Source organism: Mauremys reevesii, linkage group 8 (genome assembly GCF_016161935.1).
Source record: "Mauremys reevesii isolate NIE-2019 linkage group 8, ASM1616193v1, whole genome shotgun sequence".
Lineage (NCBI taxonomy): Eukaryota > Metazoa > Chordata > Testudines > Geoemydidae > Mauremys > Mauremys reevesii.
This window is the reverse complement of record NC_052630.1, coordinates 97,743,878-97,770,746: the sequence shown is the minus strand read 5'-3', so window position 1 is coordinate 97,770,746 and position 26,869 is coordinate 97,743,878. Positions and strand designations below refer to the sequence as shown.

Genomic DNA, 26,869 nt, shown 5'->3' with positions numbered 1-26,869 from the left:
ACATTTTTGGGGCACTGAAACTATTCACGAATTTGGATAGAATTCAGCAGTTTCAGCTGAAAAAAAACACCTTACAAATTTGAAACGTCAAAACATTTTGTTTCAACATTTTCAAAATGAGCCATTTCAACATTTTGTTTCAAAATGACATTTTCAAAGACAGTCTCCTCTCTGTGTATCATAAAGGAGGAGAAGACAAGTGGTGCTTGGGCATGGGGGCGAAGGGAGTGGGAAATATTCCCTAGCACATCTGGTTTTGAGGAAGAGAACATATAATGACAACTGACATTGTAATCATTGACCTGCAGGAAGGTTATGTAGTATTCACAATTTAATTGTGGACACTACTCTAGCCATCTGTCTACAGCAGCCAAACAGCCTGGGGGAGGAAGAGGAATGGGGAAGATAGGGACAAGAGAATTCTATTCATGGAGAGTAGAAGAATGAGGTTAATCATCTCATTGACTGAGATATTAGAGACATTAACAAAAAGTAAATTAGACCAGATGAACCTGCAGGATGCAGGGAGAGAAGCTGTCACTTGTCACAGTTCATCAACTCTTTGCACTGAGCCAGGGCCCAGTGGCTACTGGGAGTTCCAGTGATCTTAGCACTGAAGCCAAGTACTCAGCACAAAATGAGATATAAAAGAGAGAGAAATTGAAAAAAATCAAAGTGAGAGTAGTGGAGAAATACCCAACAGTAAATTTACAAGCTTCTTCTTAGAGATACCAAGACAATTCAAATGCAATGGGACTTAACATACTGCACAAGCCATGAAACGGTCTTGTAGCAGCCGCAAATCACGCTTGGTTTATATAGTGTCTCCTCTCTTGCTTACAGAATGTAGTATGCTTTGGACTTATGTGACTAAAATGTTTAGTTCCTTCTCTTCTTCTCCGGTCTTCACACACTTGAAGGAAATGGTTAATGTACTACGTGACAGTGACCCTCAAAGCTGGATATCCTGGGCTCATGTGAACTATAGCAAGGTCTGCCTTTTCAGAAATAGGCCATTAAACAACTTGGTTAAAATGTCAGACACATCAAGACCAATTTATCACAATGAACTGCAAATGCCAAGGATGGACAACAATGCTTTATTTATAAGGAGACAAGAGCAAAGGAGACAAGAAGGTTCCATTTACTCACTACAGCCAATGACACATTCTTCTTTTTCTTTACATGAGGCTACAAAGTCTTTCACAGAACCATAGAGCCTAACTGGCGCCCCACTGTTTGGCTTCCTCTTATGCCACTGCTGAGCTTTTCAGGCTCCGGACATCATGTATATTCAAGAAAGCCCAAGAGAACAAAATTGATTTGCTTTCAGAAGACCATTTGTCAGGTTCTCACCATACAGGTACTCTGAGAGCATGCCTAAAATGTAATTAAGCAACTTCTACTGGTGGGAAACCTACAAGACTTTTCATCAGCAGCCTGTATCTATGAAAAAAGCATCCTTTGTGGAAATACACCATCTTAATGATGGAGCAGTTTATTCAGTATCTCTGTTTTAAGAATCCCCGAGACCCTTTTTTCTTATTTCTTTCAGAAAGCTTTAATTAGCACAGGAGAGAATGCTAGGCAGAATGGTTTTATTTTATTAATTATTATTTCTGTCATGTCAAGTAAATTGCTTCTCCTCAATGTCTAGTGCAGCTTTTGGATCTTTAAAACCCCACATAACAAAATCCTCATCAGAGGTATGGCCCTTAATTTAAAAGAAGGCTTGGATTTCTTTAACCGGGGCCTCCGTACAAACTGTCCTAGTATCTTCCTTCCTAAATATTAGGAATTCCTCCCCACTCTTGAAGACCAAGGCCAAGTCAGACACATTGTCTTGCCAGGAGACACTCCCTTTGAATTCATGCCCTCTGTGCTTCTACTCAAGGCAAGCATTATCGCAAAAAGAAAACTGTTAGAAGCTCGTAGTCAGCAAAAAAATTAACACTGTTAAATGGAATTCTAGTTTCAATTAGGATATGCTCCTGACTTCTGGAGATTTATGATTAAGCAAGACGCATGTGATTAACGGTCATGTTCATCATGCATATGTCTGCATATACGTCCTGAATTCATAGCTAACTTATACTCTGTGCATTTCCACTGAAGGCACAGGGACTGCATGGGGTCTAAATCAGCTTCAAATTTGTTCCTTTCTGAGTTATATGTGGCTGGCTGCTATTTTAGATAGTTACATTGTTCTAGTTTCTGTTAACATCTCCCTTCCTTATGCATTTCCCCCTCTTCATTCAGGAGCTGGAGCAGGTCTGGGAATTAGGAGAGCTGGATTCTATTCCCTGTTTACCCATTGATTCATTATGTGGCCTTAGACAAGTTACTCACACTTCAGCTCAGTCTACTCATCTCTGTAAAACATTAAGATACTCAGTTAAAAGGTATTATAAGCATTAAATATCCTAATTATTATTCCTATGTATCCCTTCTTCCCCTCCCCAAAAGCAAAGAGCAAACAAAGTCTTTTTCTTATAATCAGTAACAAATGTTTTCTATTTCTTCTAATAATCACTTACTGCTAATCATGATTGACCAAATTCACTGACACCAGCATTGAATTTGGGCTGGTGAATTCTTTTGATATTGATACAGAAGTCATATCATAACTACTTAGGGGTATTCCCCTGAAATCACACTTATTGAGGTGCCTAAATATGGATTTATATATTAATAATACACACACAAAAATCAAGAACACATTCATGGGAGTTCAAACAGAAAGGCTTCATACACTATAGTGCAAAACAGATTAAGATTCCATAGTCAATTCCTTCTCTTACCACATCAAGCTATATGCCATATGTAGGTGTATATATACAGGAGTGAAAAATTCTGTATGACCTCTCAGCTTCCACTGATGTCACTGGAACTCAACATTCAGTGGCAGAATTGGTTCATCCACTGTATCTGTATTTACATTAAAGATACTCAGGGGATTGTTGATAAAAAAAGGAGCCTTTTACCTCTAAAGTTTCAGGTCAAATCCAGCCCCAGGCCAGCATGGAACATCATGATTGGTGGCTCACATGAAATGAGACTAGGGCATCTACAGTGTTGGAATGAGGCCATCAAACAACCAGCACACCTGGCTTCTTTGGCAGTCTCAGCAGAGAGGGAAGGATGCCTGGAGACTAATCTATCCACCACCCTTATTACATGGGTCAGGATTGAGGCACATTTGCAGGACGCTGGGGAGCTTGCATTGCTGTCATTTGTCTGGACCAACTGCAGTGGATATATATGCATATATATAAAATAACCTTTCAATGAGTATAAAAGCAGATTATAGGGGAAAACCCTCAAGCAACTATTATTTTTGCAGCTCAAGATAATTAACTTCTTTGAGGCTTTGAACATAAATTACTATAAATGACCCAAAGACTAATTAAGAAAGGACAATAAGAAAATATAACTATAAAGCTCAAGAAATTGCAACATCGTTAATGGGATAATAGTTGATAAGCCTGATAAAATATTCACTTCTACAGTTTGATTTGTCTGATAGTGACTTGTTTTCAGAAGTTCTCTGGGGAATGGAACAGGATTTATGTGGATTTAATTCTGTTGCACGGAAGAGTACAGCCCAAATGCATTCTTGGGTGTTTGTGACAGAAACTGCTCTCTCTTGGGCCGCATGGGTTAGAAGCCCATAGTTCCCATCCAACTCCTTTCCTCACTTAGAGATGAGATGATTAAAATGTGCTTACTGTACCAAGGGCTCAACATGCTTAGAGCAGATAGCACGTACATTGCTTTTAGACAGATTAACACACTGCTAATTATCGTCTCCGAGATCAGAGTAAACTATAACCAGGAATTCAAAATCCCAGGATTAATCCTAATTACCAAAAGAAAAAGTGACTCCTGCAGAGTAACTCTGGCCTAGGCTTTTACAGGAGAGGGGTCGGTATGCTTCACAATGAAGAACAGGGGCATTACAAAGCTACTTATTGTTGGGATTGATGATAAAAGTGATTCCCAGGGGTTTTGCCAGCAGCTTTAATATTTATTACATAAACTGATTTGAGCACCATGTAAAGAGGCAAGATAAGTTCTGTCACAGGCTGAAAAGACTCATGGGGCCAGAATTTCAAAAGGGCTCAGGGACGGATTTGCAGAGCTCTGTACCCACAACTGGAGTCAGATTTTTTAAAGAGCTCAGCCTCCAGTAGTTCCTACTGACACTTATGGCCAGATTTTTAATACAGTTCAGTGTGTGGGGTGCCGAGCTCTGTTGCAAAATCTGGCCATTTCCTATCATCTACCCTTCCTAAAAGACTGAGTAATTGAAAGGGCTTATCTACATGAACACTTAGCTTGTGGCAAGCTGGGGTGTAAACATACTCCACACTAGCCTGCTGCTCACTAAGAGTCCATGTCTCGCTGCTACCATGCACTAAAATTTCCCTACAGTGCACTTCAAACTTTCAAAGCAGTGCAGATCAAAGCACACTCGGGGAACTATTAGTGTGCAGGGCATCAGGGTCTGCAGAGACACACTGAGCATGTCTACACAGCCACGTGAGCCTGGGCTCAGACCTAACCCCCTTTCATCCACACACCAATTGTGCTAACCTAGGGCTCAGACCTAGGGTCCCAGGAGCCTACAGGACTGGAGGATCTGAGCCCATGTTAAGCTGGGACTTAGGGTCCAAGCCCTATTGCTTTCCTCTTCCACATGGCCCCAGCTTCATTTGGGTCCCAGCTCCTAAACTTCCCTGCAGCCTCCTGCGGTGCTGGCTCCAGCTCCTCCTTCTTGCAGGAAAGTTTTGGGGCTGGCAGCCCCAGGGAGGCAGGGGAGGCCCAGGTGCAAGGGCCAGAGAGCAGAGTGGTGACAAAGCGGCTGCCCTGCAGGAAAGGGGAGCAGCAGAGCTCCCGGCTCAGCACAGCTAGGGGAGGAGTGACCCCCAACTCCCTGGTTGTTCCCTCTCCCTGCAGCGTAGCTGCTTGGTCCCCACTCTGTTCTCTGGCCTCCCGTGCCCTTCCTGGGGCTGTGTGTGCAGAGGCACCCAGGCAGCATGCACAGAGCGGGCAATGAGCGGGAGCTTCCCCACAGCATCCTGGGGATCTCTTAACCCTGCCTCCCGGGGCACGGCAGGGTCATGGATAAGGGATCCCCAGAGGGTGCTGGAGTAAGCCCTGGGGATGCACTTCACCGCTGCGCAGCCAGCAGCGACCAGGTCAGGCTGTGTGTTTTTCCTCTGAAACCTTCGTTTTATGTCAAACTTCAAAACAAACCAACAAAAATAAATAAAAAAAACCCCAACCAAACAAGAACACCTTCATTGAACAGCCCATTTTAAAAATTAAGGATTGCAAAGTTTCATTTTAATAATTTGACAGCCCTGGAACTGATGTCCTAATTATCCTCAGAAGAGGTGAACATGGGCATTTGCCTACCAATGTGACAGCCTAGAGGTGAGGAGCCCAATTCTCAGATTAGATGGCAGTTCAAACTACAGCCATTCTACTCGGATAGCCACCAAAGAAGCTAACTATGCATTTTATGTACTTATGCACTCCTTATGGGCACCTGAGTGCCATCAGTAGCAGGGCCGGTACAACCATTTAGGTGACCTAGGCGGATTTGGGGGGCGCCATTTTCTTCGGCAGCGACCATGGCAGCCGGATCTTCGTCCGCCCCGGTCGCCGCCGGCATTTAGGCAGAGGGAGCTGGGGCAGGGGAGCACGGGGAGGGCCGCCTGCAGCAAGTAAGGGGGGGAGGTGGCATGCAGGGGAACTCCCTGCCCCAGCTCACCGCTGCCCCACCTCCTCCCCGAGCATGCCATGGCTGCTTCACTTCTCCCGCCTCCCAGGCTTGCGGCGCCTGAGCTGATTGGGGGGTGGGGAGCTGCCACAAGGGGGGCGCCTCAGGGCGGAGGGGGGGGAGTTGCTGTGAGGGGTGTGCCTCAGGGCAGGGGCGCGGGGGCACAAGGTGGAAGTTTTGCCTAGGGCGCGAAACATCCTTGCACCGGCTGTGATCAGTAGTACCGTCAGTTAGGAAACAAGGTAGGCAGTAGAGTTTTCTCACAGTGCAACACATTCATAGGGCTAGAGTGTTGACACTGGGAGATGGGGGGTGCTAGGCACTCTGGGATAGGGTTACTTTAACTTGGGTCTGTGCACTACCGTGTGGACACCAGAGCCCTAGATTTTGAGTACGGGTCAAAAAATCCCTAACCTCGGCACTCAAGCCCATGGTTCCCTTTCCTGGGTCAGCTAACTCAAGTCCCACTAACCCTAGGCTTACATTGCTGTGTAGACATACCCTTCCTACACACCAGGCTAGCAAGGGGTAGATTCACAACCCAGTTTTCCACAAAATAAGTGTTTGTGTAGACAAACCCCCTGGTGAGGTTTTTAATGGTCTCTATACAATAAATGTTGGGTGTCGTCAAACTGAAATCTGAGGGAGCAAATGGGAGAATAGGATGTAGATACCACAGTGCTTGGCACAGTGCTTGTATAAGAAGATCTACAAGTTAAAACCAGGATTCTCTCCTCCCAAATGTGATAGTTGATTAGAGATTATTGCCTTCCAACAATCCATGTAACTATTTCTCATCCAGCATGCAGGAAGTCAGGGCATAAACCCTTGGATTATAACAAAGTTATATCTGATGTGACTAATGCCCCTCAATGTTTCTTTCCATTATACACAGTCACATATTATTGTTACAAATTCACTCAAGATGTGACAGAACTGACATGCTGTTTATCCTCTGTGGTTAGTCAGATTCCTCCTTTTATTCTACCTCTTTAGAGAGAAAGAATGAGTTCTCCCCATCCCTCTCAAAAATCTGAGCATTCTCAATTTTCTCCATCCCTATTTTACACCAGACACCCTCAGGGCCTGTTGGCAACAACTCCACTATTGGCTAAGGGCACAAATCACCATGGAGCCTCTCACCTCCTCTCTTGAAGTGGCCAGAGAAATCCCTCCTCTCCCCACCTTCCTCTGCAAAACTAAGAGCTGGGTATGCTACTTCGTCAGATGGCCCAGCAGCTGCTGGCCTGGGAATGAGTCACCAGGACTGAACTGAACTCAGATCTTTCACATGGCTCTGCATAGCTTCTCCACTAGGTCATGAATGGATGGACAGTCGAAGAGAGGGCAAGTGGGATATGTTAAGCTACTTAGCATGATATACTGTCTGAGAGATGTGAGATAAAGTGCTTGAAATATACAGAGTCACTAAATATGAATGGGTGTAAAACATTAGCAACAAGGACAATCTGAAATATACTTCAGGAATATTTCCATCTTGTCAGAATTAAGTGAATGAGATAGCAAGAAGTGATTCTGGGTATTATGAGCCATTTGTCACCTCATCCCTACAGGAAAAACATATTGCCTTTCATGAGCCTACAGCCATATGGTCACAAGGCCCATTTTCTTAGACTGGCCTGCAAAGAAAATTAATGAAGCAGCAGCGCAGTTATGGACTAGTGTCTGGTCTAATCACTAGTGGGCAGAGCTCCCAGTCTGAGTGGAGAAACAGCAGCTTTCCACAAGCTAAACTCTGGACCCATCTGTCAGTATTTCCATGTATGTTGCTCCTTCAACCCTTTGCAATACCCTCTCTGGGGACCCGAAAGTCCAATTATCTACTCTGGGCTGACAATGGAGAAATATTCAAGTACACAGGATTAAATACTGCCCCAACTGAAGAATTGGGAATTCTGCCATTGACTTCAATAGGGTCAGGATTTAACCCACACACTATAGCTGAGGGTTGGCTGACTATAAGATCTGCGATACCAGATCCTACCATTGGTGCATCCCAGCCAGAAACCTGCCTCTGGCAATGGCCAATACCTGATGTTTCAGAACAAGGCTTAAAATCAAAATATACCTAACTAATTATGCCATTTGTATTCCCCTTATCGTTATCTTAATTTACACGGCTACAAATCATATAAAGAACTATTTTCACAGTGATATGAAGACGCAAATAATAAGTATTATTTATTATTAGTCATAAGGTTGACCAGCATTTTTTAAACTCAGGAGGGCATCAACCCTGCCTTCTGATGGTGCATAGGAATGGCTCAAGCCTCCTTATGGAAAGAGCTCATTAGTAAATCAGCCTCTATTGTTATATACGGGGAAAAAATGTACGGCAGAAGAGACTTCGGAAGGGCTGCTTCCACAGTAGCCTGTGCCCCTACATAGATCTGGCAATAGGTCAAGCAGTGGACATGGTCTAGTGCAGGAATTCTCAGGAAAAATTTTTTGGTGGCCTCAGAGTGCGGTCACCAACTCTTGCTGGTGGCCACTCTGACATTTGTTCCTAAAATGCTTAATTAGCTTTAGGAAAAATAAATATGCACATATACACGTCTAAATCATTGTAATTTATTTATTGCTAGCTCGTAAGTCTGCTGTGAAAAGTGATATTAACAAACATAAAAGTATTACTTTTCACAGCAGACGTACTCAGCCCTGGTAAGCCTGGGGACAAATTAAGCCCTGGATGAGGAGGTCAGGGGAGGCAACAGGGGCCAGGGGCGACAGTGGGGGCCCAGAGCCTGAAGCCCCGTGGCCGTGGGATGGGGACGGAGCCCGATGCTGCTCAGCTGGAGCCTGCCACCATGGAGCTGGGCCCCGGGGCCAGAGCTCGAAGCCCCACAGCCAGAGCCTACCGCCGTGTCACCCCAGAGGTGAAGCCCAAAGCCTGAGCCACACCACCCCTGGGAAGGTGGGGAACTCACCAGCTGCCTGCTCCTCCAGCATTGTGCCCCAGCTGTCTCCAGAGGGGGCAGGGCTCAATCCCTGCTTGCAGCCCCAGCTGCCAACACCTAGCCGGTGCATCCAGGAGCAACAGAGAGGGGGAGGGGCCACTGCTTTGGCCTTCCCTTCCCGCCACTCACAGCCCAGGAGGCTGTGGCCATAAGAAAAGCCCCTGGTGGCCACTTTTGAGAAACACTGGTCTAGTGATCAAAAGTTGGGGAATGAGAGTCAGGACAGTTGAGTTCCAATCCCAGGTCTGCCGCCTCATGAGATATAATCTGGGCCAGTCACGTAGGGCAAGTCTACACTACAAAATTAAGTCAACCTAAGTTATGTCGTTGCACACCCGCTGCAGTAATTACATCACTTTTGAATGTCCACACTACGCTCCTTGTGTCGGCAGTGCACGTCCTCACCAGGAGCGCTTACACTGATTGAAGTGTCTGCATGAGGCATTGTGGGACGGCTTCTGAAAGCCAGCAACAGTCAGCGTAAGCAATGAAGTGTCTACACTGACACTGAATTGACCTAACTACATAAACCTAAATACTACACCTCTTGCGGAGATGGAGTTATTAAGTCAGTGTAATGGGAGAGATACATCACTGGGAGCTACATTTTAGTGTAGATGCTCAGAGTTAGGTCGACATAAGCTGCTTTACGTTGACCTAACTCTGTAGTGTAGACCAGGCCATAACCTTGTGTCCTTCAGAATCCCCCATCTCTAAGATGGCATAGTACCTGCCTTGTAGAAGAGTTATGAAGCTTCCTTCATTAAACGCATGCAAAGAACTCTGAGATCCTTGGATGAAAGGTGCTACAGAAGCAGAGGCTCCTTCTGTGTATCACATGTAGGTCTTATAAACCTTGACTGTACATATATTCTATGAACAGGAACATACAGTGCTTCCCATTCAGGGTTTATCTTCAGAAAAGAATTTTGTTGTTCTTTTCTGCCATCTTCTTTGTGCTTCACTAGACACTCCTCCCTCTCATTCAGTTAGATAAAACTGCTCTCAAACCTTGTTTTTACCACCAGTATTTTTATGACATTTGAAACAAATAAATCCCCAGCACAGATTAACAAAAAGCTGGATTCCCTACATGCAAGTCCTTCAAATTCCTTTGCAATATTTACAATGTCTTTTTAGCTCTGCTGGTGAAGAAGCTTTGGACCTGGAGCCTCGCTGCTAGTGTCCTCAGTCTGTGTGCTGATAGGCGCAGAGTAATCACGAAGAACACTAAGTAAAAACACAATGTGAAGTTGTATGAATTAACCAAGGAATGAGAAACAGCCGAAACAGAGCTTGCAGAAGAGGTTTCCAGGGTACCAAAAATAGGAAAGGGCTGGACAAATAAACAAAACAATTAAAAAATTAGCTTACAACGTTATTTCTATATAGACTTCTAGTGGGAAAACTACTAAACATTCCCTTTTATAAAAGAGAGAGATTTTACCACTATCTATTTCACTAACAAGGCAACAGTGAGGCTCAAAAATCAAATGGCTTTGGTTGAAAGGACTTGAAAATGTATCGGGTGTGCCCTTCTCTCTCGATAGTCTTTAAACTCTCTATTTTTAGAACCAGCTTGGTAGTCACTGATTTAGCACACCGCTCTGCACAAAACTGCCATCCTGCCATCAATCTGCCCTCTTACTGCCAGCTGTAAAGAGGGAGACTGCTACTCCGTCCAGGTACACCTTGCACTTTTGAATGAACAGTGGGCAAATAAGGTGAGAAAAATAGGAATTGGTCCTATTCTTGGCCCAAACATTGAATTGAACCTCAGTCCATCATACAATGCAGATAAGTGCCTCTTTCCCTTCTGTAACCCCAACAGAGGTCATCTACATTTGCTGATATCCTGGGAAGCCTATCATGCAGGCTTAGGTTTGGCCACCTCCAATATTCTAATCCAGTATAATCCATGCACTTCCCCAGGATCAGAGAGGCAGAATGAACTCCGGGCTGCTCTGATTCAGGCAAGCCTGGGAGTATGCAATATTTGAAGGTAACAGCTGTCCCAGCAGAATTTGTTAGAACTTTGGTGGGAAATCAGGAAAGGTCAAATAGAGGGACACTGGGAGGCAAAAGAAAAGTGTTGGGAGAGAAATGGGAGTCATAAAACCAGAAGGCACAGACAGGGAATGGAAGTCACATACCCTAACACTGATGAATGGCCCTCACCAGTGGTGGCTCCATCCAGGCTCTTGACTCCCAACTTCTAAATCCACCACAGCCTGCTTTACCAGAAGCTTCTGAACCAGTTATTTGTTCTTAACAAGCAGGTATACCAAATATCAAATATCTCGGAGCCACAAGTCTGACTGTAATCAAGTTACCTAGATCGGTGGTAATGCTGTAAGACCCTTTGTTTTACTCACATGGTCTGGTTAAAATATATTGCACCTTTATAAGTATCTACCTCCTTTACTAGAGACTGCAGTGGTACTTGGCAAACCACTACAGATTATGGCATGCAGTAAATCAATCATATTCCACCTTTAAATCCCTTGTTATTTCAGACGTTTGTAACTCAGCAGTTTGAATACACACTGGGATGGAATTTTGCACACGTGGTTTTGGCCAAGAGACACATTCATTTTTTATTGCATCAAACATACTTGATTGTTTTTGATTTACAGACACACACTACTGGGAGCTTCAGAGCCTTTTCATTCAACTATAGGTCAATTACAGTAGGAGTCTGAAAAATTAAATCTAGAAAGAGTGAATTGCTAAAAAGATTTAACTATTATTTTTGGTTGGCAATTTTCTTGTCCAGCATGGGCCACCTCTCCCATGATCCTCAGGGACTAGGCAATTCCCAGCAGACTTAGGGTAGCTCTACACTGCATCTGGGAGCAAACCTCTCAGCCCGAGTAGACAGACTTTCACTAAGCTATCTCTGCTTGAGCTAGTGCGCAAAAAATAGCAGTGTGGACACTGCAGCTTGAATGGCAGGTTGAGCACTCAAGCCCACTTGGGTCTGATGACTGGCCCACTTGGGTCTGATGACTGGCCCAAGTCTCCCTCAGAGTTGCAACATCCATATTGCTATTTTTAGTGCGCTAGCTCAAGTGAAACTAGCATGAGTCTGTCCATCTGAGTTGGGAAGTCCATACAGTGTGATCCATCCTTAGGGGCACAGACAAGTGGACTGAGCACATGACCAGAAGCCAGAGCCACCTGGAGAGGAGTCCTGGCCACGTTCCTACCCTCCACAGGGGCAGTGAACTCCTGCCTTGAATCTTGGGGGATGGAGTCTGTAAATTTAGCCAAGGAGTCCTATAGATTATAATTGTATCTCCCCAGCAAAGCTCGCTGGTTGGAGATACACAGTTGAAAGTTACCCATCGAATAAGCCTTTCTTCCAAACACAGGTTTGTTTCGGGTTGTGCTCGACTGTCCCTGCTGTCCTTCTCATTTGCTGCAGACACCACCAGGGACTTTGGGGAAGGTGGTAGGGAAAGAACAAGTATTCGAACCCGCTTGCTGGAACATAATACTTTTTCTCTGCCCTCTTTGAGGTAGGGGGCAGAGAAAAAGGAATTTGCCACAGCCTTGACCGGTCCCATCACCGCCTCATTGATAGATAAAGCCACCTTGGAGAGGAGGGGATTCTTCCTCATCCTCTGCCTCAAGTACGTCCACTGGAGCCATCTCTTGAACATTGGTACCGGGGTTGGTACCAGAGTCGGGGGTCCGGTGCCGAGTGGGAAGGAACGGTAGTCCATCTTGTGGAAACCACCAAGTAGGAGCATGAGAGGCAGGACCTGCTACTGCGGGACACCCCCAGGAATGCCGGTATGGCCATTGCATAGGCCAGTGTCTCCCTGGACAAGTGCCAACAGGGGGACTGGCACTGAAGTCTGGTGGCACATAGGATGGGACAGGTGGTCAGCTTTAGGTTGCACGCAAGGCTCTCCTTCGGATTCAGGACTCTTCTCTCGAAGACCACAGCAGAGTGGTATCCACTTCTGCCTCCATGCAGTGCCAGGATTCCGGGGACCAGTGGTAGATCACAGGTGATCGGGACATGGGATCAGGGACAACTTGCCCTTTAAGGGTGCCGGGGGGCCTGGTGCCGGGAAGGAGCCTCACACTCCTTGTTCCCTCCTGCTGACAGGCGTCCCAGTGGATTTGGAGGGACCAGAAGAGAAAGTAGGTCCCTAGCTGCTTGGAAGCTATCTATTTACACTAACAATGTACACTAACACTAATTACAGAAACTATCTACACTGAACTATGATAACTAAGAATGAAGCTAGAGTCCAAAAACCACTGGGAAGAAAGTCTTGCTGGAGCAAGAGGGTTCGTTCCAGCAACTGTCACGGGTAGTAAGAAGGGACTGAGAGGGTGCATGGCCTCTTATATCGGTGCATAAGTGCACAGCTCCTTAGGGTGCTAGAGCTGGCCTGATGGAGACCACTCAGGGAAAAATCTCCAGCAACTGTGCACATGGCGAACAAACACCTAACATGGAATAGACATGAGCAAGCACTCAAAGAAGAATTCTGAGTTGTAATCTCAGCTCTGCCACTGACACCCTTATGTAAATCTCATAACTATGTCTGTTTCTTCTACCTGTAAAACAGGGATAATACCTACTTCACAGCGGTGTTGTGAGGTTTATCATTTTTGCTAATGTTTGTGAAGCCCTTTGGAGTTACAAAGAGCCACATATTATTAACATCGAACTGGAGAACTCATCTTCTTTTTTGCCTTCCTCTTAGATGGTACATATCAAATTAATCACTTAATTTTAACCAGCTGAACTGAATCTGAGCTGTGGACTGGCTCCACAATTTCTGGGGAGCCAAAGGGAGAACCTTGGCAATCTTGGAGTTGCAATGCTTTAGGGGAGTAGACTTTAAACCCAGGGGCCTTCAGGTAAAATCACTTATTTCTCCCTTTAATCCATTCCCTCTCCACTAAATACCCCGGTAAATATCCCCACAGGGTGATCTCCTCTCTCTCCAGCAGGAGCATCCTCAGACTCTGTCCTCATAGATGATTACATGGCATGTTATTGAGACCCGGACAGAGTTCTCAAGGACTTTAATGGGGCTTTTTGTATATTTGGGGTCTTTCAAATTGAAAGGAAGGAATTGTTTTTACTGGGAACATCAGAGTGAGAAGGATACTGGTGTCCACTGACTTCTCCATCCCCACCCCAGAATTCTACATAATATTCATGCCACATCACTGTTCCATCCTTACTGTGTTGGACCCAAAAGGATAATACTAGAAGGAGAGTTATTTCCTACACATTCTGTCAGATTTAACTCTGGATTTTCTTGCTTTAGATGAATTAAATAGACCCTTAACTTTACTTGAGGATCTTAAACCTGTCTTAAGGGACCATCAAAGGAATTAACAAAACTCAGTTGCCTGAGGTAGCTCTTGAACTAAAGATTGGATTAAATTGTACTGGAAAAGTTAGAGATACTTTCAAATACTCACTTAAGACAGAGGGTTGCCTCTGTGAGGTGGTCTTTAGTGTAGGTTAAGTACACAGAGAGAATGTGGTTTTGAGCTAAAAAGATCAAAGTCTGTGTCACATGGAATAGGGGTGGAGTGAATTTGTTAGTCAGCAAATTTGATAAATGAAGGCTTGTGGGTTGGGATGAGCCTCATATATAAAAGATGTGAAGAAAATTCAAATGACACTCATAATGAGTGACTTGGGGATTGTCTGGGGCCATATAATAACCATGTAACACAGGCACTGCTAAACATACAGGGCCAATTTCTGTTCTCAGTTACTCCCGTGAAATGTCACTGACTTCCATTGATGTGATGGATGAGAGACTTTGGCCTGTATATTAAAACTTAAAATGTTGTACATAAATTAGCAGGCAATAAGTACATAAACTGCACTATGTAAATTTCCCCATGGCAGTCTCTGTCTCCTGCTCTCACCACTTTAACAGCCAACTGGAAAGTTACTGGATGTCCAGTACTATCTAAAGATAAGGTAGATGGCATCAGTTGAACTCGTAATGAATATTTATGCTGTTAATTGCATAACCTTCCATCAGTACAATAGTTCTGCTGTTCAGCAAGGACACAGATTAAACAGCTTTTCTGCTTTAGAATTTCTTTATAATTAATAATATATTCTTAGCCACTTCTAAATATAAAACTATAATTAGATACTTTAAAGAATCCAGGCTGCACCTTTCACCAAACTCTTCTTTTGATCAAAAGAAAAAGAACTGGAGTTTGTTCAAACAATGGAACTTACCTTTAACTGTGAACTGTCTTTTCTGTTAGTTTCGCTGACAGTCTAGTCCTGAAATGCAATGCTGCCTATTTCCAGCTGATGGTGACAGAGAATCCTGTCAACTAAAACTCCTTCAGCTAAAATTTAGTCTCTTGTTATTGCTGTTTTTTGCATGGACTCAAACTGTACAATAATGCCACCTGTTATATAGGGTGCAGTTCTGCAACTCCTCCTCACACTGAACAATACCTAACTGTATGAGCACTTTGACTGAAATAAATGGGACTGTTCTCAGGGTAAACAATTGCTCATTGTGAGCAAGGCTGTCAGAATCAGCCTGATCATGTCTTTCATCCATGCAACATCATCTAAAGGTAGCTCTACACTGCAGCTGCAGGTGTAAACTGCCCTCTTGAGTAGATGTACACACACTAGCCTTGATTAAGGGAGCACACTAAAAACAGCAATGTAGTCACAGCTGTGCCATCGGTTAGTCACCCAAGTACCAACCTGTCTTCACCCTAGGTAAGTACTCAGGCAGCTAGCTGATGCCGCTGCTTCAGCTACACTGCTATTTTAGCACAATCAAACCTAGCATGTGTACATCTACCAGAGCTGGAAATCACCTTCACCTGCAGGGCAGACACACCCTAAGCAGGTCTGCCTGTTTTCTATTCCCCCACCCCCATTCCTTTTTTTGTATAGGAAAGGAGAGATCTCCAAGAACTGCATAGCAGAGATGAGGTTTCTTGCCATCCCATGTCTTGTTTGAGAATCCCAGAGAGCCTGCAAGGGGAAGCTCCACTCCTTCCCCTCTCCAAGACTCGGGATGTTTTCCCTGTAATAGCTCTTTTTCCGTCTTTGGGCATTCCTTTCCAAGTGATTTGTATGGGTGAGTGAATAAGGTGCAGATGGGGTGTGAAAATCAGTGAACTATTTGTCTTCTTGCTCTAAATTGCTGCATCACTCCATCTTCACTTCCCCCAGAGAGAAAACATTTTCTTTCCCATCTAGGCGGTTAATTGAATGATGCCGTGTGCCTGCAGCTCAGCTGAAGCTGGGAGGAAAGATTAGTATTTCCAAGTAAATAGGAGGGTTTACACACAGGGTTTGTTCCCCCCCCCTTACCTGAATAGGTTTTGTGCCTTCTGGGGCTGAGTCTAGGAAATGAATACAGCTGCTAGCTACTTCTTGGCTATTAGAAGGATTGGAACCTGCTCAGACCATCTGTGGCTAATTGAAAGTCCCAGGTGCAGTAATTCCCAAACGGCAGAACCCATGGCAGATTGGAGTGTCTGGGATATACTGAGCCAAATTGTTGACTGGTGTAAACTGGTGCAGCTCCACTGAAGTCTATTTACACTAGTTTAGAACTGAATAGATTTTCAGGCCACAAGGAGCCACTATGTGATGAGTTATCCCTGCGCTACATCTGAGCATGAGTACCTCTGACCCCGAGTCTGCTTAAGCCCAATGAGTCATTCCTGAGACCGAGTGTGATGATCATAAGAAGCGATTGCCTGAAGTTCTTGTGATAGGGCCCATGCCATTCAACCAGAGTTCAGCCAATCCAGAGGCAAGGACTCACCCAGGTGACCCCAAAGCAGGTATATTGGCTTTTACAGGTCGCAGTCTCTCCAGTCTGCTCAATGTCACCACTTGGCCAGGAACACTCCCTTTGCCTGTTAGTTCTGACAGACTATTCCTGGGACCCTTCTTGCCAGCCCCTGCTCTGCTCCAGTCTGCATCTGCTCCTGCCTCAGCCAGCTACCTGCAAAGTCCGACACAGTATGATAATCTAACCGGAACTCTTTCATAACAAAGGCCAAAGAACCTCCCACAACAATTTTTGCCTCAAACCCATAAATTCTGTTTGAGCTACAGAGTATCTTTTAGAAAAACATCCAGTCTTGATTTAAAGACATCAGGTGATAAATAACTTGCCATATCCCTATGTAAATTAGTCCGATGGTTAAGTACCCTCACTGCGAAAAAATGAGCCTTATTTCTAGTCTGAATTTGTCTAGCTTCAGATTCCAACCACTGGATCTTGTTATGCCTTTTTCTGCTAAATTAAAGAGCCACTTACTAGAAGAAATCTCTTCCCCATGTAAGTACTTTGAGACAGTGATCAAATCACTTCTTAACCTGCTCTTCAATAAACTAAAACACTCACAATAAGGCATGTTTTTTTTCCAAACTTTTAATCATTCTTGTAGCTCTTTCAAAGTTTTCAACATCCTGTCTGAAGTGTAGATACCAGAACTGGAGAGAGTATTCCAGTAATGGTCTCTCTCAGGGCCGGCTCCAGGGTTTTGCCACCCCAAGCAGAGGGGAAAGAAAGAAAGAAAGAAAGACGCGATCGGTGGTAGTTCCACCGCACCGCTTTCTTCTTCAGCGGCAATTCGGCGGCAGGTCCTTCCCTCCGAGAGGGACCGAGGGACCCGCCGCCGAATTGCCACTGAAGAGCCCGACGTGCCACCCTTTCCCCTTGGCCGCCCCAAGCACCTGCTTGCTGAGCTGGTGCCTGGAGCCAGCCCTAGTCTCACTACTGCCACATACAGAGGTAAAAACAGCTCTCTACTCCTTCTTGATATTCCCCTGCTTACACAGCCAAGGCTCACCTTTGCCCTCTCACCTGCATCAAGGCTTTTGGAATTCCTGTTCCATCAGTTATCTGCCATGACCCTTAAGTCCTTTTCAGAGTCACTGCTTTACAGAATATATGATGGGAGACTACAATAATGATTTACATTCTCTGTTCCTAGATTTACAACCTTGCGTTAGGCTGTGTTAAAATGCATGTTGTTCAAATGAGCTCACCTTACCAAGGTCAGTCTGTATCACTGACTTGTCCCATTATTATTTACCAATTCAGCAACTTTTGTGTCATCTAAAATTTTACCAGGAATGATTTTATATTTTTCAGATCCCCGATAAAGATAATAAATAGCACTGGGCAGAGAACAGATTCCTGCGGAACCCCAGCAGAAGCATCCCCATTGGATGCCCCGTTTACAATTACTTTTTGCCATCTATCCGTTAACCAGTTTTTAAAAGGGGCTGCATTGTTTTTGTATACTACTAACATTTTTATTAGATTGCCAATGTATTCTGACAAATGCCTTACAGAAGCCTGACTATATTATGTCAACACAGTTATCTTTTATCAACCGATCTTGTGATCTCATTAAAAACAAGTTTGACTGACAACAGCTATTGTCCATAAAATCATGTTGATTGCCATTAATTATGCTACCATCATTTATTCTTTACTGGCTGTGTTCGATATTAACCTTTCTATGATTTTATCCAGGTTTGATCATGCTAACTAGCCTATCATTTCTCATATCGTCCTATTTAATCTTTTTAAATATTGTCACATTAGTTTTTTCCAGTTCTCTGAACTTCCCCGGTGTTCCAAAATTTGTTAAAAAAGCAGCATAAATGGTTCAGAGAGCTAATTTGCCAGTTCTTTTAATCCTTGTGGGTGCAAGTTATCCAGTCCTGCCAATTTAAAAATGTTTAATAGTTGCTCTTTAATATCCTCCCTAGCTACTGATGGAATATAATGTATTTCACTACTACTGCAAGATCATGCATCATTCTGCTTCTTTCTGAATATAAAAGAAATATTTATTAAATACTTCTGCCTTTGCTGTGTCATGATTTACAAATTTATCATCTATGTCTACCATTGGAGCTAGGTTTGATATATTTTCTCCCATTTAATTTTTAGCATAATGGTTTTCAGCTTTGAGAAACTGGCCTTTGTAAAAGCACCACAGACACACAGAAACAGACACAGACACAGACACACACACACACACGTGTGTATTTGGTTAGGACTATATTCTGTTTGTACATAGCAAATTAAATTAGACTGTGGTTACTTGCACATAGGCAACCACCAGTTTTTAATTCAGCGATCAATTCTTGTTTATCTGTCAGAATCTGACCCATAAAGTGTGGTATCAGAAGCCAGGGGACTGTTGTGCAATGCAGTCCATTGATTCCCAAGAGCTGGTTATACAAGTCTTTTTCTTTACATGCTTAATAAAAAGTTTATGCCTTTATTCTAAAGTATACAGCCTAGCTAAAATATCTAGAAATGTGATCTCTGGCAGAAGGAGCCTGATCTAGATTAGAAATTACAGCTATTTGTTTAATTACGCAATATATGACTTTCAACTTGAAAGATCACATCATTTCTCATGGTAGATCAGGCCTGCACAACTCGTAAAGCGGCGAGGGCCATATTACTTCAAAGAAAACAGCTGAGGGCCGAACCCTCCAGGCCCTGCCGAACCGCCCCCCCCAGCGCCACCAAGCCCCTCCAAAACACAACACCCCCCCAGTGCCCCGAAATACTCCCCCCCAGCACCGCCTGCCCCGCAGAAACAAACCCTCCTTCCCTGGCGCTGCCCCACCGAAACAGCAGTATTGAACCTCGGTAATATGTTACAGCGGGCCCCTAAGATAGTAAAATTAAGGTAAAAGAAAAATGTCTTTTTGCTAGAAGTAGAATAAGATCTTCCTCCAACTTTGTAATCAATTGCCCTGTTGAATGAAGAGGTGTGACTGAGGAAGGTGTGGAAGGCTGGCACCTCCAGACAGCTGCAACCCTTGGAGAGGGGATGGGAGCCAGACCAGATCAGTAGAACGGGTCAGCCGCTGACTCCTCGCTCGCCTCCTCAGCCCCGCCCCCTCACCCGACGCTTGCTTACTCATCCCCCGCGGGCTGCACAGGGAGCCCACCTACTCACCCCCCGCGGGCCACACAGTGAGCCCATGCAGCCCCCGGGCCGCATGTTGTGCAGGCCTGTGGTAGGTCATATGTGATTTCCCTTCTAGCGACATAAAACTGAAGGCAGTCTGATTCAGAATTTCCATCCCATTTTCTAATCTCAAGGAACTGCTGAGAACATCTGAGGTAGATGTGCCTGTCCCCCTCAATCATTTTACACTTGCTGTTCAGAAAGATCTAGTTACAATGGAACAAGTGGGAACCCCCAAACCACTGCAATCCCTGTCTTTGTGCTGTCTTCCCCCAAAGAAAACAGATATCAACCTGCTAATCTCCTTGCTGGAGAAGCAGGGTATCCCTGGCAGATGTTTTGGTTTGCCTTGCCTTTGTAGTCTGGGACTGGTGGTCTTCAAGTATTAGATCAGGAATTCTGATGGGTCCCTTTACAAGCTCCTGCCTGCAGTTCATGGCAAAGGTTGAGCTGAATCCGATCAGACTTAGAAGCAGTCAAAATGTATCTTTCAAGTGCCCCCTAAACAACAATTTGAGGTAGAAAAAGCATCTGAATATTGCAACTATCCATTTCTCTGTTGGAGGCACAAAGTATGGGGGATGTGGAAAAAGCAGACATATGACATTCACAAACCAAAGACCTATTTCTGGCCGCTGGAAGGAAACAGGAGCCATAGCCACAACATCCAGACTGAGTTGGGCAGTTTGTGGAAGTAGCTGTTTTTGTATCCTCTGTAAATGTATTACATTCCCAAAGCAGCTTATTTTAATCAAAGTTATCATGCCAAAGGAGGCAACATCCTGAGTCCATAATAAATCATAATACCAATCTCTGGTTTATCCCAGCATTCAGATTGCAGTGGTACTTGATCCACTTATTCTGGGAGCACACCACCGGGTGGAAAGCCAAATGCAAACTGTGTGTGTAGACTGCTGGATACATACATTGTGCTTCCTCTCGCTTGAGCCTGCAACTCTAATCTTTCAGTTTAGAGCAGAACATTTGGTTGGACTGATGAGTATGTTGGTTCTAGATCCACTGCATAAACCAATCGAACCAGATACCTGCTGCATAGATAGGGGAGATGTGTTACTGCTTCTGATTATGCAAAACTGGGGGTGGGGGTGTGTGTTAAAATCTATATACTGCGTAGATTTGGGACCAAATTCTGCCTGGACTTACATGCAGTGTGCCCCTGCCTGAAATCATAGGTTGCATGGATATAAATGAGGGCAAAAACTGACCTGTACTGTATGTATTGTCTATCTCTCTCATTTGACACTCACTTTTTATCTCAGCTCCTAAGCCTCTAACTTAGAATTCTGAGGCTCTCTGGGGAAGAATGTAAGTAATTACTGTACAGAGAAAGTAAGTCAGCATGTTTGCTGATTTGAACTATCAAAATTCCTCCTTTGGTGCAGTGGGAGAGACCATGTCTCAAAAGCTGAAGCCTGCAGCCCTAGTTCTCATAATATTTGATAGGCAGGCAGGAATATATTCATTCTTCTGGGAGATGGGTCACATGACAGCTTCCAGCTTTACACACTGGTGGGGGAAAAAACACTTTCCAAGCCATCAACATGGAAACTAAATGAGAAACTCTGATAGAATAGGAAGAATATATAGAACTGTGATTTAGCCACAAAACAGCCATAGCTGGCCTCAAATCATAAGCTTCCTCATTTAGCTTAATTGTTGAACACTCACCTGGGAACCTGAACACCAGATTCCCCTCTCATAATTGCTTCTCCTAGTACAGGGCTTGGGTCATGCAATACAGTGGTTTCAGGGAAGCATCTGTGCTGATCCCCCAGTTGTACATATTTGGTGGAATCACAGAAATTAAGTTATAGAAAATACTTATTAAGGCAAATAATCCATCCCACTCCATTGTCCTACTGACTCTTAAAATTGGCCAGGCAATGGGGCTTCCACCATTTGAGAGACTACTCCACCATCTAATAGATATTATGGGGAGGATATTTTTCCTGATTATTTAGATTAAACCAAACTTTCCTTAATATCATTCTATTACTTCTGGCTATAACCACTTAGAACATTCTACACAGATCCTTCCTCAATATTTAAAAACCATCACCAAATGATTCCCCTGATTAAAGCAGGTGCAAATGGAAAGGTACACATGTCTACATTGCTAAAACAAGAGTCTCATCACAGACTGCTGTGTTTCCTGAAGCCAATAACTTTTTACAATAAAGTTTTTAAATGTATAATAATTTCTTATTATAAATCAACATAAGGGGAATCAACTTCAACCCCACAAGTCTATCTGTATGTTAGAAAAATCATCACAAAATCACTGCAGACTCCATTTAAATTATCTATGACCAGCATGAGCTTAATTCAAGAACAAAGCAAAAGCAACAGTGTGACTTAAAGGCCCACTGGTGCCAAATGGTAAGGGTTTCACTGTTCTTTAAAAGCAACTCCTGTCTCAGCCAAGACAAACTCACTACACCTAAGACTCCGCTTTCATAGGATTTATCCATAAAGGGTAGCATGTGAGGTCTCTACTGAAAGCTTGTAAGTCATTGATGCTCATACCAGTGCGAGATATATGTATGGTTACTATTTAAGGACTAATGTAACAACATTGAACATTATGCCCTTAGAGTTTTAGAGGCAAAGTGAGTCACCAGAGAATCCTGTGTCTCGGTGCTGGCCCATTCAAGCAGGAGGCAGTTGTCATCTCTCTCTGACTAGCTGATTATGTCATGTATTGCTCAATTGTCCACCTTTGCACCAACCCAGAAAAGTCAATGGAAAATTATCAAATCTAAACTATAAACATTGAAACCATTTGACAGCGAAAAGGAAGAGACTGATTTGGTATATCACAGGGTGGAGAAAGACACTCTGGATCCTCCACTGAGAAGATATGTTGATGAGCCAGGGCGCTTCAGCTAAAACTAGGTCCTGGCTCCTTCTGGCTGGCAAACGCTGCAAGAGACTGAACTTTGGGGTCAGAATCTACTTTATTAGCTAGGAAAGGTAACTATTAATAAGTGCAGGCCCAGTTCACATTTTATTATCTTGTTCTGTATTTAAACCACTTCTTTCCATCATTCACATTTGTTTCTAGTTGAATCTCTATTTTTTCTTAAATACATTTCATTTTATTTTACTATAATTGAAGTCAAGTGCTGTGTGTGATACAGGAGCAGTGGTCTAAGGTAAAACTAGTAAACTGAGGTGCACTGTTCCTTTGGGAATGGAGGATCTGGAATTTTTGGGGGTATCCAGTTATGGGGGCCGGACGCCACAGGGGAACACCTCAAAGGGACTCGAGGGGTGGAGTACGTCTATTGTCAATTGGGCAAGACTGGTGTGGGCCAGAGGAGAGTGCCGGTGGTGTTAGGGGGCTGACACCAGGATGGCATATGCAAGACTCCCACATGCTGGAAGAAGGTGGCAACAAGACAACTCACAGCCCTGGGTGCCCTGAGAAGCGTCGCCATCAGACATACCATAACACAAAACTCCCCATTCCTACTCCCTGTATAAATCACAATTCTGGATCCCTTACACATTCATGCACAGACAGAGGCTCACATACCCAGCACAAAGTAATTTCTTTAATAAACAAAACACAGCGGAATGAACATTGAGGCTGAAACCGATGCCTATTTCAGTGAATATCTAAGGATCTTTGAATTCTATGTTTTTTAAAAACACATTTTCTGTGAAATTGCCCTTCTAAAAATATTACTATATTCTAAAGCAAACCAAGTTCACTGGTTAAACTGTAGAAGCAGAAAAGAATCCTGTGGCACCTTATAGATAACAGCATGTTTGCAGCAGCAGCTGGGTGAATACCCACACGACTTTCAATGCTGCTCTCATGCTGCAAAATCTCTGAGGTGCCACAGGATTCTTTTGCTGCTTCTACAGAACTACTTCACTAACACCCCTCCTCTGCATAGGATAATCTGGTAATTCAAGGAATTTTGACATATGAGAAACAATCAAAATTCTGTTTTTCTGTATTCCTGGTATTTAAACAGCTAAAATATTTCCCCCTAAACTTTTACAGCCAAGATATAAAACTTCAGTTATGGAGAGTAATAAGGGAAATTCTGTCACTGAGCTATAAAGCATTAACAGGTGCTGGGACAATACAATACTATTTTTTATACTCTACTGGGCTGATTTTCAGAGGATCTGAACAACCCCAACTTCCAGTTAACTTATAGTAACCATAGATATTCATCACTTTTTAAAAATCAGGCCATAAAAGTCTATCACAAGTATCAGAATACCAACAATTTCTAAGACACAATAAACTAAGTTATTTATTGAGACTACATATAGAAAGGTATGGTCTAGCCCCATACAGTGAATACAACACTATGAGTCAAGAACTCCTGAGTTCAAATGCTGGCTCTCACACTGATGCCCTCTGATTTTGAGCAAGCTGTTCGGCCCCAATTTTTTTTCAAGTCTGTGCACAATAGAGTACGTGCTCAAGTAAGAAAAGCTTATCCACAGGCAGATCCCTATCTAGTACATGCACAGATTTTCAGAAGTACACCTCTACCCTGATATAATGCCACCCTATATAACATGAATTTGGATATAACGCGGTAAAGCAGTGCTCCAGGGGGTGGGGCTGCGCGCTCTGGCGGATCAAATCAAGTTCAATATAACGCGGTTTCACCTATAACGCAGTAAGATTTTTTGGCTCCTGAGGACAGCGTTCTATCGAGGTAGAGGTGTAACTGCTCATTTTGGAAGCCTCAGTTTTGGGGCATTCAATCCGAGTCACCTTAATGGGACCCACTGTGTCTCAAGCTGGTTGTCCAAAAATTGAGACATCCCAAATAGCCACCTGTCACTTCTGAAAATCTGTGCATGTACCTTTGCTCATGTACTTTTGAAAACATAGGTCTTATTCTATGCCTCAATTTCCCCATCTGTAAAATGGGGATAATGAAATTTATCTACTTTACAGGGGTGACGTAAGGATAAATTAGCTAATGCCCTAAGTATAAAAGGGGTTCCAATGTGTTCATATTAACTCTCTGGCCACATTCAGCCCATTTAGTAGTGACACAAACCACCTAACTGGAAGTTCAGTGGCGTATGTGAATAAAATGATACTCAGCCCAGCTTCTAGTGGATCTCTGTGCCATGCATAACGCAAACGGGCGCCACTCTTGGCAGTCTCAACAGAAGAATCATTGTCCTCATTTTACAGATGGCAAACCTGAAACGTCAAGAAACTACACAACTTGTCCATGATCGAGGTCACCCAGCACATTAGTGGCAAAGCTGAGAAGTCAGCTCAGGTCTCTCGACTTCCAGTCCTGTGCCTGCCACAGGCCTCCTGTGTGACCTTAGCACCTATGACTACTTCTATTTTCAGTGGTGACCTTCATTCCTCTGCTTTCTCTCATGCTGCCCGTATGCCTGGAGCAGCCTCTCTAAACCTTTTCACCAAGCTATCTTCTTCTCCGTGTTCAAACCAACCCAATATACGCAATTTTGCCAAATCACTTATAATCATCATCATAATACAATAAAAAAATTAAAAAAAACAATACAGTTCCCTGGCCTTAACTGAGGAACGCTGCGATCTGTTTACTGTAACCTTTGTCCTTATTTATTTTCGTCGTTTTTTTGCATCACGTCTTAATTTAGAGCCCAATCCTGCAAATGCATACATGTAACTTTACTCAGGTAGTAAATCCTGTGCCAGAATTAGATATATCTGTGTGACCCTGTGCAGAACGCCACTGGCTTTAATTAGGCCTCACACAGGTGTGGGGGTCTGACCCTGTACAGCCCTAAGTTTTTGACTCTGTTACAGTGCCATAGCTTTACTCATTTAGTGCTTAGCACACTTGGGGGTGCTCAGATACAGTACTGAGGTTAATTCGAACTTACAAATTGCTATGTGGTTTTCGGATGGAAGTGCAAATTAGAAGGCTGAGTAGTAGGAAAACTAAATGGAAAAGGGTTTTTTAAAATGTGATTTTTAAAGTTGTTAGTGTTCCTTTAAGCCCTTCAATACAATTTACTTCCCTTACTGACTGACTGGAAATATAATGGATCACTAACAGTTTTTCATCAGATAAGCACGATAATTATGGAAATAAAATGGGACTTTAATTATGCAAACAATTTTTAGATTGTACCATTGTAATTTTCCACTGCATTATTTCTTATAAATGAATACATTGTGGAATCTAGGACGAGGGCACCAATACAAATGACCTAGTATTACTAGCTGCAGGTTTTCTTTTGTATGAGCTATTTTTACAAGTTGTCTATACCTTGGAAATATCTAGAGGTTCAAATAACCTTTATCCAAAGATCACACTATTTTTCTTCATAGATTAATTTATTTCACGATCAGCCAAAAAAAAAAAGTCTATTGTTACTTCTTCTTTGTTTCCTTCCCCCCCCCCCCCCCATGAGCTACATAAAAGCTCACTGCAGAATGATAAATCTAGAGGATCAGAAACACCTTTATCAGTAGCTCACACCCTTCGTTCCTCACCATCCACAAATTATTTTCAGCTGTGGAAGCCTCTTTGATTAGTCTTCAGTTTCCACAGTGATACCAATCAAATGCCTGAAAGCTGAGACATCACTTGTTGCATTTAGTGAGACGGCCATCAATAAACTGAGTTACTTTCCAAGGCTTGCTCTGTAAAGTCTGAATACAAACGGTATTATTAAGCTCATGGACAGTGGAGATACGGGGAAAACGAGGGGGAAGCTATGGCTGAGAAGCACACATTGCAATTTAAGGGTGGGGGTTCCAAAGGCAGCTTTGAGATAGTTGTATGCCAATCCAATCCCTAGGTATAAACTACAGAAGCCTGAGGGCTGCTCTAAATTACATCATACAGTGCCCAGGACAAAGGGGCCTAAATCCTGATTGGAACCTTTGGATATTACCATAATATAAATACTTAATATGTGTATTATGCTAGATGTCAATGGCCCAAAAGGGACCAATTTGCCAGCCTGGTTTCGGTGGAGTGCTGAAAAAATCCAGCCATATCCTCTTTCTTTCAGCCACCTCTACTATGCCAGCAGTCAGAAGAGAGTGTTGCACCAGACCCAATACATTAGCTCTATGCAGCTAAAAAGG

The 26,869-nt window shown here is 43.5% G+C and overlaps 1 protein-coding gene across 10 annotated transcripts in view; it reads right to left on the bottom strand.

The window, feature by feature from the left end:
- The window catches only part of LRP8 (LDL receptor related protein 8), a 451,875-nt gene that overhangs the window by 77,809 nt on the left and 347,197 nt on the right, over positions 1-26,869 (bottom strand). The window contains exons 1-2 of one of the 10 annotated variants that reach the window (XM_039486540.1): positions 15,008-15,562; positions 9,894-9,996 (exon numbers count right to left, since the gene is read on the bottom strand). The exons of 6 other annotated variants lie outside the window; for them this stretch is intronic. The gene's annotated coding sequence lies outside the window, so the exon portion shown is untranslated. Of the gene's footprint in view, positions 1-9,893; positions 9,997-14,223; positions 14,276-15,007; positions 15,563-26,869 lie in introns of those variants that run through there. 3 more of the 10 variants (XM_039486542.1, XM_039486541.1, XM_039486543.1) reach the window with 3 other exon arrangements.